At 37.3% G+C, this 12,004-nt stretch overlaps 1 pseudogene; it reads right to left on the bottom strand.

The window, feature by feature from the left end:
• The window catches only part of LOC128099785 (killer cell lectin-like receptor 2), a 45,186-nt pseudogene extending 41,340 nt beyond the window's left edge, over window positions 1–3,846 (bottom strand).
• Between the last annotated feature and the right edge of the window lie 8,158 nt (window positions 3,847–12,004).

Genomic DNA, 12,004 nt, shown 5'->3' with positions numbered 1-12,004 from the left:
CTGGCTTGGAATTTGCTGGACACCTAGACTGTCCTCAAATTTGCCATCCTCCTGCCTCAGTATTCTAATCACAAGGATTACTGCCACTTAGCGATGATAGTTATTTTATTCTAAAACAATTATATAAAACATTTTTGATGAATCTGGCATGCCTCAATGACTATTTTTAGACTTTATATTTTTCTCTGTCACATATTTTAAAATTTACCAGTTTTAAAGATATTATTAGTCCTTGAATAATAAAGATTGTCAACCCCTGATATCATGCACAGTGAGATCATATTAAAGAGTTCTTTGGGAACATTAACTTTTGAAAAATTTCTTAATAATGAATGGTAAACTGTGTCAATTAATGTTAACCAGTCACGATGCAAGGAAAGAAAGTTTCCTTGTAACACTTGATATTTTATATCTGTGTCATTCAGTGACAGAGATACACCAGTGTGGGCACAATGGTGAAGCTCCCATGTGTGCTGCAGTGAGCTTCACTATGGTCACACATAGGCCAGCTCTCTGATACCAAGGCAGAAGGAAAACACACACACACACACACACACACACACACACACACACACACACACACAATTATTTTTATGACGGCATCCATGTAAATGCTTTAAGTCCATTTCACCCTAAGAATTTGGCAAATACTCTCTTACTGGAAACTTCCACATTCTGTCAACAAAAGAAATGGGGACTTAGATTTGACCTCTCATGAAAACAACCTGAATTTTTAGCTGTGCTGACTGAGCTTCCATCCCCTGGAGCAGTGGGAGACAGGATGGCCACTAAGTTCTAGAAACTAAGATTTTCCTAATCCAAACAGGGATTTCCAGGGTTCCAGGCCCTCCATGAGACAAGGAAACACCACCCATTAGCTCAGAGATCACCAGAATTGTTAGCTGCTAACTGGACTTCAAATCTTCTAGAGAAGAATCAATACAGAATAGTGCAATTCTTTATTCAATATCCCCTCCTTACCTGTGTGCTGTACACAATCAAAAGCAACCTTAGTTTTCCCACAGCATCTGTTCTGTTTTTTATTGAGAGTGTCTGGGTCCTTCTGATGTTTGAAGTCATCACACCCTGTAGACTTATTTCTCAAAGTTCCATTCAAGCAGCTGTTATTTTGCATGGTGGTATTCCTTTGATTGGGGTTGTTTAGATTTTTCTGTAGTTCATGGTTTTCTTGACTATATTGGAAAACTAAAATTAACAAAAGATATAACTCAAAAATGGTTACAAATACTAAATATTGAAATTTAAGATATAAGAAAAGTCCCCATGTTGACAACATATATTATTACTTCAATTACTATTTTGACATTTAGAAAATAACACCTCAATTAACTTATTAAAGAAATGGAAATATTAATTTCTCTCTACCAGAAACTTCCATATAAAGTAAATGATTAAGCAGAATTAAATTATGGTGGAAGTACATTGCCTTCTAATTCCTTTGATTTTTTTTCAGCATAAAACTTAGAAATAAATATCTAACTAAAGAATTCAGTCAACTTTAACATCCACTGAAAATGTGAATTAAGGAACATAAAGAAATGGCACAATTCTCAAAAGACCAGATGGAAAGCATAATATCCTGATACATGGGTATATTTTAGCACATCCTGGGAGTGATTTCTTCTAAAGATGTAAAGGGATCTAAGAAGGCTGAAGTGTTAAGGTCTCTGTACATATCTAGTCTTTTTACACAACCATGTTCTCAATACAGCCTGAAGGCCATCATTTCTTTTGCACAGCTGTTTCTCACATACTGTTCACCTAAGATTCACAGTCTCTTCAGCTCAGTAGGCAGACTATCACCAAGTTCTCAGTATGAACCTGACCATGAATGAGAAAGTACAAAAGCTCTCAACAGCCCCAATGTTAATGAAATAGGTATGTAAGAGAAAGGGACACTGTACTGTGCCAGGATTAAAAATATCCTAAACCAGAGCTATGTGGCACATCCCCTATTATAGGCAAGACAATGGACAGAGATTTATAACTGCATAATAAGTGATTGAAGATATTACTTAGGCAGAAAGGTGAAGAATTTGTATAACAATTACTCACTGTGTGTCGCCAACACTGCAACTGTCACCAGCAGAATGGAACAAAGGATTCCAAGAGGTATTGCAATGAAGTGCCAAGGGACTGAAGATTCTTAAATTAAGAAAATAATCACCATTGAAAGAGCATGTCCCAATACTGATTATAATTTTATGTAGCATGGAGAGGATGAGATGTTGGTCTCTTAAAAATTTTACAGAAGTCCACCATACAAACTAAATGAACAGTGCTTTCAAAATTATATTGCATCCATGATCGAAATCTTACATGTGTGAAGTTTCACAGGATATCAAACTTTTTTCATCTTTGGCCTTGTATTTTTAATCCTCCCATTTCAGCCTAGAAGTAGCCTTATGACAGGCACCTGCCTCTTACCCAGTTCTACAGGATCAAAAGCACATCCTTCAGAAAGCACTGGAGGTGCAAACACAGTCCAGGTAGATGATACCAAACTGGAGTGTGCAGTCCACCAAGGGAGAGTAACTGAGGATGAGGAGGAAGGGAGGAGGGATGGATGTTCTTGAGAACTGTAGGGAACCATGGCAGTTCTGGAGCTGACTTGTATACAGGCCCACCCTTAAAGGAGCTTGGAAGTCAACTCTTGATTTTTTTTTTATATAAGTTCTATTTTTTTCTAGATAATACAAAACATCTCCATGTATCTGAGGTATTGGGAATCTGAAAGTCAAGCCTCTGATTATCAGTATGTCAAAGAAGTTAAAGATTAGGGTTCATTTGTAACCTTATATGAAGAGTGAGCAGAAAAAGAATAAAAAGTTTTCATTAGTAAACTTAATTATTCTGTGAATGCATAATGTGGGTTAGTCATTCTCATTCTCACTACCCTCTGTCATCCTCTCTCTTCCTCTGCAGCTTCTTCCCAGGAAAAGACTCTGTCATCTGATAGATGACTCTTGCAGCTTTCATGCACTAGATGTTGAGAAATACTTAAGACAATCAAAACACCTTCTGTTAGAATAAATGTTTTATTTATAATGAATACTTTTCATTTCCTTAAGATTTTATTTCTCTAAACACACTTGGTGTTTCTTCAGATTCTAGTGTGTTACTTTTAAAAGATTCAGGATTCTTGACAAAACTAAAAAAAAATCTTAATTGTTTCTCAAATTTGACTGAATATATTCACTTCTCCCTTCTTCAGTCTCAATAATTTTTTTCCTTAGGCTCCCATCATTCTACTCTGACCATACAGCTTTTTTGTTTGTTCGTTTGTTTCTAGCTAACACCTAGAAATAGGATTATTGCTGAGTGTTCATGGCACACACCTTTAATCACCATACTAGGCAGGCAAAGGCAGGAGATCTCTGCGTTTGAAGCCAGCCTGTTCTACAGAGTATGTTTCAGGACAGCCAAGGCTACACAGAGAAACCTTGATTCGAAACCTTCCCATTCCTCCGCCAAAAAAAGAAAATGAAACAGATTTTAGCCACACATGATGGTACATGCCTTTAATCCAAGCACTTGGGAGACAGAGGCAGGAGAATCACTTTGAGTTTAAGGCCAGCCTAGTCTTCAAAGGGAGTTCTGGGACAGCCAAAGCTATTAGAAGGAGAAACAATGTAGCCTGTAGGATATTGTTTTCAAAATTAGAAGTTTATGATGCATCAAAAATCGGTGAATTTAGATGTTTAAACACTTACCTCTGTGGCCAGCTTCTCTGGGCCCTTGTGTCTCATCAGCCCTTCCTCAATTCTGTAAGTCTGAAGATGTATGGAATCTCACAGTTGTGTAAGTAATCTCCTCATCACCCATCTTGGGAGTAAGTGAAGTATGGTCTGTGTTAAAATCTGGCCTTGAGTTATTTCTAAAGAAAAAGTTAAAATGTCCACCTCTACGAAGGTACCAGAATACAATGCTGCAATGGGGTGGGAAGGGGTGGGGTCTGATTCATTCCCCTAATGATCCAAACACTCTAAATCACATGGACTAACCCTATTTTCTGCTAGAGGTGAGAAGTCTTTGAAGATTTTTTTCCATTTATACATCTAATGTCCTCAGAACTTATTGTTAGGAGATACAGAAAGGATTAAAAATTTACTAATAAGTCAATGTAATATTGACAGAACACATATATAAAATGTTAGCCAAAACTGGTACTACCACAAACCATTGAAATACTTTTAAACTATCAATTGAAATAACAAAAAATCAAAGCTTTCTGAATAAATAAAATTTTTTCTTATAATTATTTACATGTTTTGATAAACACATGAATGCAAAAATGTTCTTATAGTCTTTTCAATCATGCATGATTATCAGAGTTTCCCAGACAAAGCCTTGAAACAATATATGAAATTTAATACTGCTGCTGATTAACATTTTGGGCTGAAAATACAAAAATGTCTCTCCTGAGATGTCCAACCTCTCCACTTAGTCACATCCTACACATTATTCTCCAGAGTCAAGCCTGATAAATGCATGAAACTAGAGAATATCCTACTGAGTGGGGTAACCTAGACCCCAAAAGACAAATATTGCATGTTGCCTCACATCTGAGGCGCCTGACTCCAAGTCCTCAGACATGCTACAGAACCTGGAGTAACTGCAGCAACCAGGAAAGTGGAAAGGGGATTGCAAGGGTGAGGTGTGGGAGCAACAGAGTGGGGCATAGCAGGGTACAACCTGAAGGTTTAATTTCAAATCATTCCATGTACATAATAATTTCACGTATTATATTCTAGTATATGATGTTGCAAGAGACACCTATATGAAAATAAATTCTGTCACTATGCAGCAATCATTAGTTAATGCCCATAAGGGATCCAATCTGATAATAGATATCAATGTATTACTGAATAGTAAGTATTTGTAACTTACCTTATTCCTGACATTAGTAACTGAGATGACAGCCAGCAGATAGTATGGATAGTATGGAAAACAAGCTTCACATGTGACAGCATCCTCTATTTTTTTAATTCATGAAGTTTTCTGAAATTACTTATATTTTGCCTTATTTCTTGAGAAAGAGGAATCTTTCTGTTACAGAATTCTTTTCCAAAATCATTACTTATTATTATTGCTGTTGAGGGTGAGGGTACTTGAGCTATGGTGCATGTGTCTCGATGATAATTTTACCGAGTGTGTCCTCTCATTCCACTTTATGAGGGTCCCATGGATCAAACTCATGTGGTCAGTCTGGCTTGTGTAGCAAGTACATTGAGCCATCTTACCTGGCTCCTGTTATGACTTCTTCAAGATGGATAATATATAAACATTTGATCCAGTTAAAGAGTAATGACATCTATAGAACCCTTTACTTCATTTTTTAGAACACAGCAGAAGTCGCAGAATACTCAGAAAGAAAACCAGTGCTGACCTCCAGTTTTCACATGCTGCCAGAGTCAACCAGATCAAACCCAACCAAAAAGGCTTCCCCATTTATCCTGCTCTCAGGTCACACTATCTGAAATTCTCTAGAGAACATAAAATCATGTGATAGAAAGACAATAAAAGCAGCTATTACCTGTGTTTCGACCCGAAATGATTATTGCTGAAGGAATTGATCCCCAGTTGGGGGACAAGTTGGTGTTTTCTGTTCTGTATCCTCTCAAAGGTTCCAAGAGAAAAAGGCAGAACTGAATCGCCTCTGAGTGATGTTCAAGCTCATGATTTTCTGCCCCTCCTCTTGACCAAAAAGAAAAGAGGAAATTGCATGATGAAAGCTGATGCTGACGGATAGGAAAGAGCCAAGCTACCATGTCAGATGCTGCAAACCATGTCCATAATCAATATTTGAACTGATAAGATAAATGTATCTGCTGGAAAGTAAAACCAGTATCCTTTTCAAAAACACTAGTAAAAGGAGATGACTGAAGTCCTTCCACTCCTAATTTTGTAGTAGGTTGATTGAAATTTTTTCTTGCATTACTATTTGAAAAAAAATTAAAATTACTTTCTGTTTTTTGAATTATGTTTATTACAACTAAATGTGTTTTAGGAATTGCTTTTAAGCACTGATATTTCCGCTATCAAAGTCTTACTGTATGCTCTCCTACCTTTTTATTCATAGAGAATGTTTACAGTGGTCATTGATGTCTTTCCATTTGGAGTGGTCTTATGGCTGATGTTTTCATGGTGATGGCATATCATACTTAATATATTATGCATGTTCAGAAAATACTCTACCACTGAGTAACAGACTCAGACTTGTGGTTGTTTTGTTTTGAGTTTTTTGGTGTTTTTTCTTTTGTTTGATATAGCAATTGTTATATCATACCTATTGAGTAGCGCAGACTGGCCTCAAACTCTGAGTCCTCTTGACTCAGTCTCTTCAGTGCTGGGAGTTTAGCTGTATACCACCACACCAATTTAACATCATGTTTCTAATTTAACTCTTCTAATAAATAATAAGCATTTTTTCATTTTATAAATATTGATCTATAAGATGTTTAAAGATATTTAATTATTAATAAATTCTATACAGTACAAATTAAGTAATTAGATAATCACTTACTGTTGAATATTTAAACTATTTACACTATTTTGTTGTTAATTTAAAAACTATATTGGCTATACTTTAGAACATACTTAGACATTTTATGCATGAAGTCATGTGATCAAAGGAGATAGACATTTAAGGAACTCTAATATTGATTACCATACACCCTCTACTTCATTTTAGTCTACAAGTTGTATGTGAAAATAATCACAACTGCTTATGTTTTGAAGCTGAAGACAAGGTGAATTTTTCTTCCAAGAATTTTCCCCATGAATTTGTGATGAGAATTCCTGCAAACAGGCTTTGTCAGCAAAGAGTGATTTACTGATCACTGATTGAAAATTACAGTGAAGTGGAAAGGTTGGAATGTTGTAGATCCAGAGGCTAATTACTTTGCTATGTGATAGCTTTAGCCCCCTTAACAGCCATTCCTTGCACACCTGTGTGAGAATTAACATCATGTAACTAATAGATAAAAACTTGGTGAAATCTATTAACTTAGCAGACCACTAACTTCCACTGGAAGCTAGGAATGTCATCTCATGGCCTACAAAAATGCTTCCCCCATCTTTCTCTAACCAACTCTCTGATGTACTCATGAATATACATTTTATTTTCCTTGATTTATAACTTTCTCAGCTCTGTAAAACTACAAAAGTTCGTGAAAATGCTTCCACATTGAAACATGGTCACTCAAAATGGCTCCAGATAAAACTATCTTTTCAAATCTGATGGGTTGTTTTTGATGAAATCAATTTAAATTGTTCTTCAAATCAAATGACAGGGGTTAATGGAGCACTGGTGTTGGAAAATGGGGAAGGGGCTGGAGAACAGAAGAGAAACTAACAATACAATGACAAACCTAATCCCACTTGACTATAGCAGAGGTGAACTTCCTGCTTCTCTCTTCCTTTACTAAGTTCTAGCCAGCCTTTAATCACCACTCTCTTAGCTCCCACCTCCAAGGTTTCCTCCTAACTGTTTCACAATTTGCTCCTGTCCTCACCACTAGGTTATGCTGCCTCTGTCTTACATGGCTAGTTTTCGTTTTTTTTTTTTTTTATATTTTTTGATTATTCCTTTTGTAGACTTAAAAAAACTTTTGAATTTATTATTATTGTGTCTAGTGAGTGTGTGTGAGATTGAATGCATGCATGGGTTGCAAGTGAGGATAAGAGGACAACTTTGGGAATTAGTTAGTTCTTTTCTTCCACTTTGGGTTCCATGGATCAAATTTGGGGAGGTCATCAGGCTTGTGTGGCCAGTGCTTTTACCAATGGAGACACCTAACAGGTTCACTTCACGGTTCTTAAATCCTGATATCTCTGAGTCACTACTCAAGTCTACCATTTTGGTATGCCAGACGTCTCTTGAAACAGTTCACAGACATTATTTCATCTCAACAGTGTGAGACAATTTTAATGGGTTCAATGTGGATGCTTCAGAATACCTCTAGTTAGTTACTTTTTTCTCCATTCCTACATCCTGGGGCATCCTTCTATCTCTTGTCTACACACACACACACACACACACACACACACACCTTAAGACTAAATAAATATAGCCTGGGTTTTAGCTTGCCACAAAGTATGGATCGGGGAACTAGAGAGACTTGAGTGGAAATACCAACAAGCTCCTGTGACTTCAGGTAAGTCAGATCATTCACTAAGTATTTGACCACAGCAAAACAGACATGCAATTTCCCTCCAGGATTGCTGTGAAGATTTAACAAGATATACAGATACACAAATAGCTTTTTGTTTTGTTTTACGTTTTCCTTGTTTGTTTGTTTAAGACAGGTCTCACTACATTGCCCTGCCTGGACTCACAAGTGATTGGATTAAAGTGTGAGCCCAAGTTTCACAAAGTTTTTAATCACAACCTGGCCAATAGGATGGTAAACATGCATTCAACATTAAACATTATTATTTGTAGTCCACGACTCCAATCTTTCCTTACTACATAAATTTGAGCAAAACACTGAGTCTTCAAACCTTTTATTCCCCACATGGTCATTAAGTGTGTCAGATCCTCCCTAGGGTTGGAATAATTGCAATCAGGAAGATAGAGAGAACCTCTTAGGTTTCAAAATACCTATTTTTTGAGCTTTGTAGAATGCAGAAGCTTCTCTCAGCCACAGGATGAGCTAGGTTTTCTACCTGACCTTGTCAAAGAGTGCAGATGTTTGGAAGACAGAATAGGTATGGTCCATGAACCAAAATGAGGAACTGAGAGATCTTCAGCAGTGAGCCAGTGCTGCTCCTGAAAATTCACAGTCACCCTAGATGAGAGTTGGGGGTTGTATCACAGTGCTCATGGAAACACTGTTGGTTCTTTTTACATCCTTATCTCTGCTGAGAGGAAGTCATCTTTACTGTGGGGCCTAAGCAAGTACAGGACACACTTCTTTGTGCTTTCTACATACTGTTGTCTTCCTCTAACATCATGCAAAGTCTGTGGGCAAGAACTCCAGACCTGTTTTGTTCATTACTGTGACCAAAGCATGAACAGGAGATGAGGTCTTATCTGTTCACTTGATGAAGAAATGGAATAGCTAACAAAAACTGACCACACATTGGGCAATTTTTTTGTTTAGGACAGAGATGAAGGATGTCAATTACTTTACAGCCAAAAAGCAGCAGCTTCCTCTGAGTTCTGTACAACCAAGCTCTGAATTTCTAGAAAAATGTAAACTATTAATGAGCATAAATAGCATGAGAAAATAGAGCCACTTCAGACCAAATTGACTGACAGTTCCACTGTGATTCTTTGACCAAAGTGCAACACAAAACAGAAATACCAAAATTCATTTCAACCTACTAATGAAACAGAAGTGTTGGAAGCTTGAAGAAAGTTTCTGCTTTCTTGAATTTTGTCTTGTAAATTTATTGTTTTTGTGGAAAAAACCCACATATACACACCCAAATATATATTTATTTCTCTGACTTGTTTGCTATAAAAGCTTTTGTTTGTGAAACCACAACTACCTGTTCCTTTATGTTGAGACACACATGTCTGGTCACACATTCAAACCTTCCATTGGGACCTTTAGACATTGGTGGCATCATCACTTCACAGTGCAAATCGGTCTTCCTGTCTGAGGCTGAAGTGAGGGACACATTTAGCAGCCACCAGCCCACAGGGAAGGATGGGCTGACTCACAGCTTTCACTGGGAAGACTGACTGTCCTGGCCAGCTTCACACCTCTTGGTACTTCTGTCTTAAGGTGAAACTTTCACAAAACTGAAATATGGTAAACTTCACAGCTCTTACGAAAACTGAAAAGAACTCTATTTTGAGATTTCTTGTGACCATAACCACCCCATGTGTCCTGGCATTTATAATCACAGCTTTTCTAATACTCATTTGTGAACAGCATAAGGAATCACATACTATTTTGTGACAAACAGACTACCAAGCCAGGACCTCTAGGTATACTGAATAAAACCATAAACCATCTGTATAGCTAAATTAATCAACATTAAACAATTCAATAAATAAACAAACAAACAAACAAACAAATAAATAAATAAACTCTACTAATACCAGATAAGTGAAAAATCAGCAGCACAGAATTATTGGATGGATTGGATATCAATGCCCACAATTGTTTTGAATTTTCAGTTTCTCAATTAAAATGCAAGAAAAAATAGCATTTTAAATTCAGTTACACCAGATACAGATGAAGTGATCAGTAGCCATCACACAAATGGCAGTGGCTCCCCATGGGCCTGCACCTATCCAGAACTATTCTGTTATTGCAAAATATTTAATGAACAGAGCTACTTTGCTCCTATCTGCTTACCAAAGTTCTTAGCCTTCTAAATCTTCCATCCTGAAGTCAGTTTTAACTGATCGCTTCACCAAGTAGATTATAAAGACCAAAACATCATAAGCTTACACTGTAAATTCATAGAGAGACTTATACAGGACACCATCAGCAGAATTAATAATAATAATGGAAGATGAATTCAATTGGAAAGAAATTCAAAGAACTGGGAAACATGAGTAGGACTTGTTTTCATTAGAAGTAAAAAATAAGTGTAGGTACTGTACTAGTCTGCTTTCTGATACTGTTATAAAAAACTGAACCAAATAAAGTTGAGAGGGAGGGGTTTATTTCATTTTACATGTTACTACTCAGTATTGGAGGAATACAATACAAAATTTTAGGTGAGGTCTCAGATCAGAAACCACAGATCAACTCTCTCATTGGCTTGATCCACAGCTCAGGTTTAGCTATTTTTCTTACATAGCCCACAAACTGCTACCCAGGGTCGGTACCATCCACAACTGGCTGGATCTCCTACAACAATTAGTAATTAAGAACCTGCCCCCACAGACACGTGCACAGGCCAATGTGATAGAATAACTTCTAGGTGTGTCAAGCTGACAAACAAGATTACCCATTACAAGTCCCACACAAGCTGGGCGGTGGTGGCGAACGCCTTTAATCCCAGCACTCGGGAGGCAGAGCCAGGCGGATCTCTGTGAATTCGAGGCCAGCCTGGACTACCAAGTGAGTTCCAGGAAAGGCGCAAAGCTACACAGAGAAACCCTGTCTCGAAAAACCAAAAAAAAAAAAAAAAAAAAAAAAATCAAGTCCCACACATTTACAACTTGGGATATCACTGCTGAACCATATCCTTTCCTTTCTTTTCCCCAACATTTCAGGTTAGTATAATAGAATACACTTTATCACTTAAGAGTTAACAGTCCTGACAAATATTTCCAATGATTTAAAAGTCCAAGTGTTTTTTAAAATTCAAAGTTCTTAATTGTGGCTGATATTTAACAAAAACTGTGTTACACACCTTCTTATTGAAGAAATGAAGATTCATTAAAGGAAAAAATAGATCTAAGAAAAATCAAAATTCAGTTATGTCAATCCATGTTCTATAGCTGTGTCTGGCTACTGAAATTTACTCATGATCTTGTGGCTTCAGACGGCCTGGGCATAACACTTCTCTATATCTCTGCGTAGCAAGTATCAAGCCAGCCAGTGCCACACAGTGATATCCTGTCTCCAAAACCAAAATAAGCAAACAAAGGGAAAAAAATAAATTTAAGCTGCACGAACCATGTAGAAAAAAAATCTGTACCACAGGTAACTCCTAGGCAGGTTACTCAGGAGTCTTTTGCAAAGCCTGTTGTTTACTTATTACTAGAGAGGGGGATCTCTAAAAGGTTTCTTTTCTTTGGGGCTCCTGGGTCCTGTGAGCATTCTTGAGCATCCTTAATATCTCTCCACAAAGGAAAGCTAACGGGCAAGACTCATGAGAGTCTTCTGTGGGTGATCACAGCTCTCTGATTCAAGTGATGGAAATGGTCATGTCCAAAGCAGATGGTACACATCTGGGTTACCAGGTGGAGCTTGGTTACACACATGTAATCTCAACACTGAGGAAGTCAGGGAAGGAGGATCAACAACTCAAAGCTATCCTCCTCTGTAGAGTGAGTTTGAAGCTAGGA

Source organism: Peromyscus californicus, unplaced genomic scaffold (assembly GCF_007827085.1).
Source record: "Peromyscus californicus insignis strain IS unplaced genomic scaffold, ASM782708v3 Scaffold_6__1_contigs__length_162567912, whole genome shotgun sequence".
In the NCBI taxonomy this organism is placed as follows: domain Eukaryota; kingdom Metazoa; phylum Chordata; class Mammalia; order Rodentia; family Cricetidae; genus Peromyscus; species Peromyscus californicus.
Note: the sequence above shows the minus strand (reverse complement) of the source record. Positions and strands in the feature narration are given on the sequence as shown.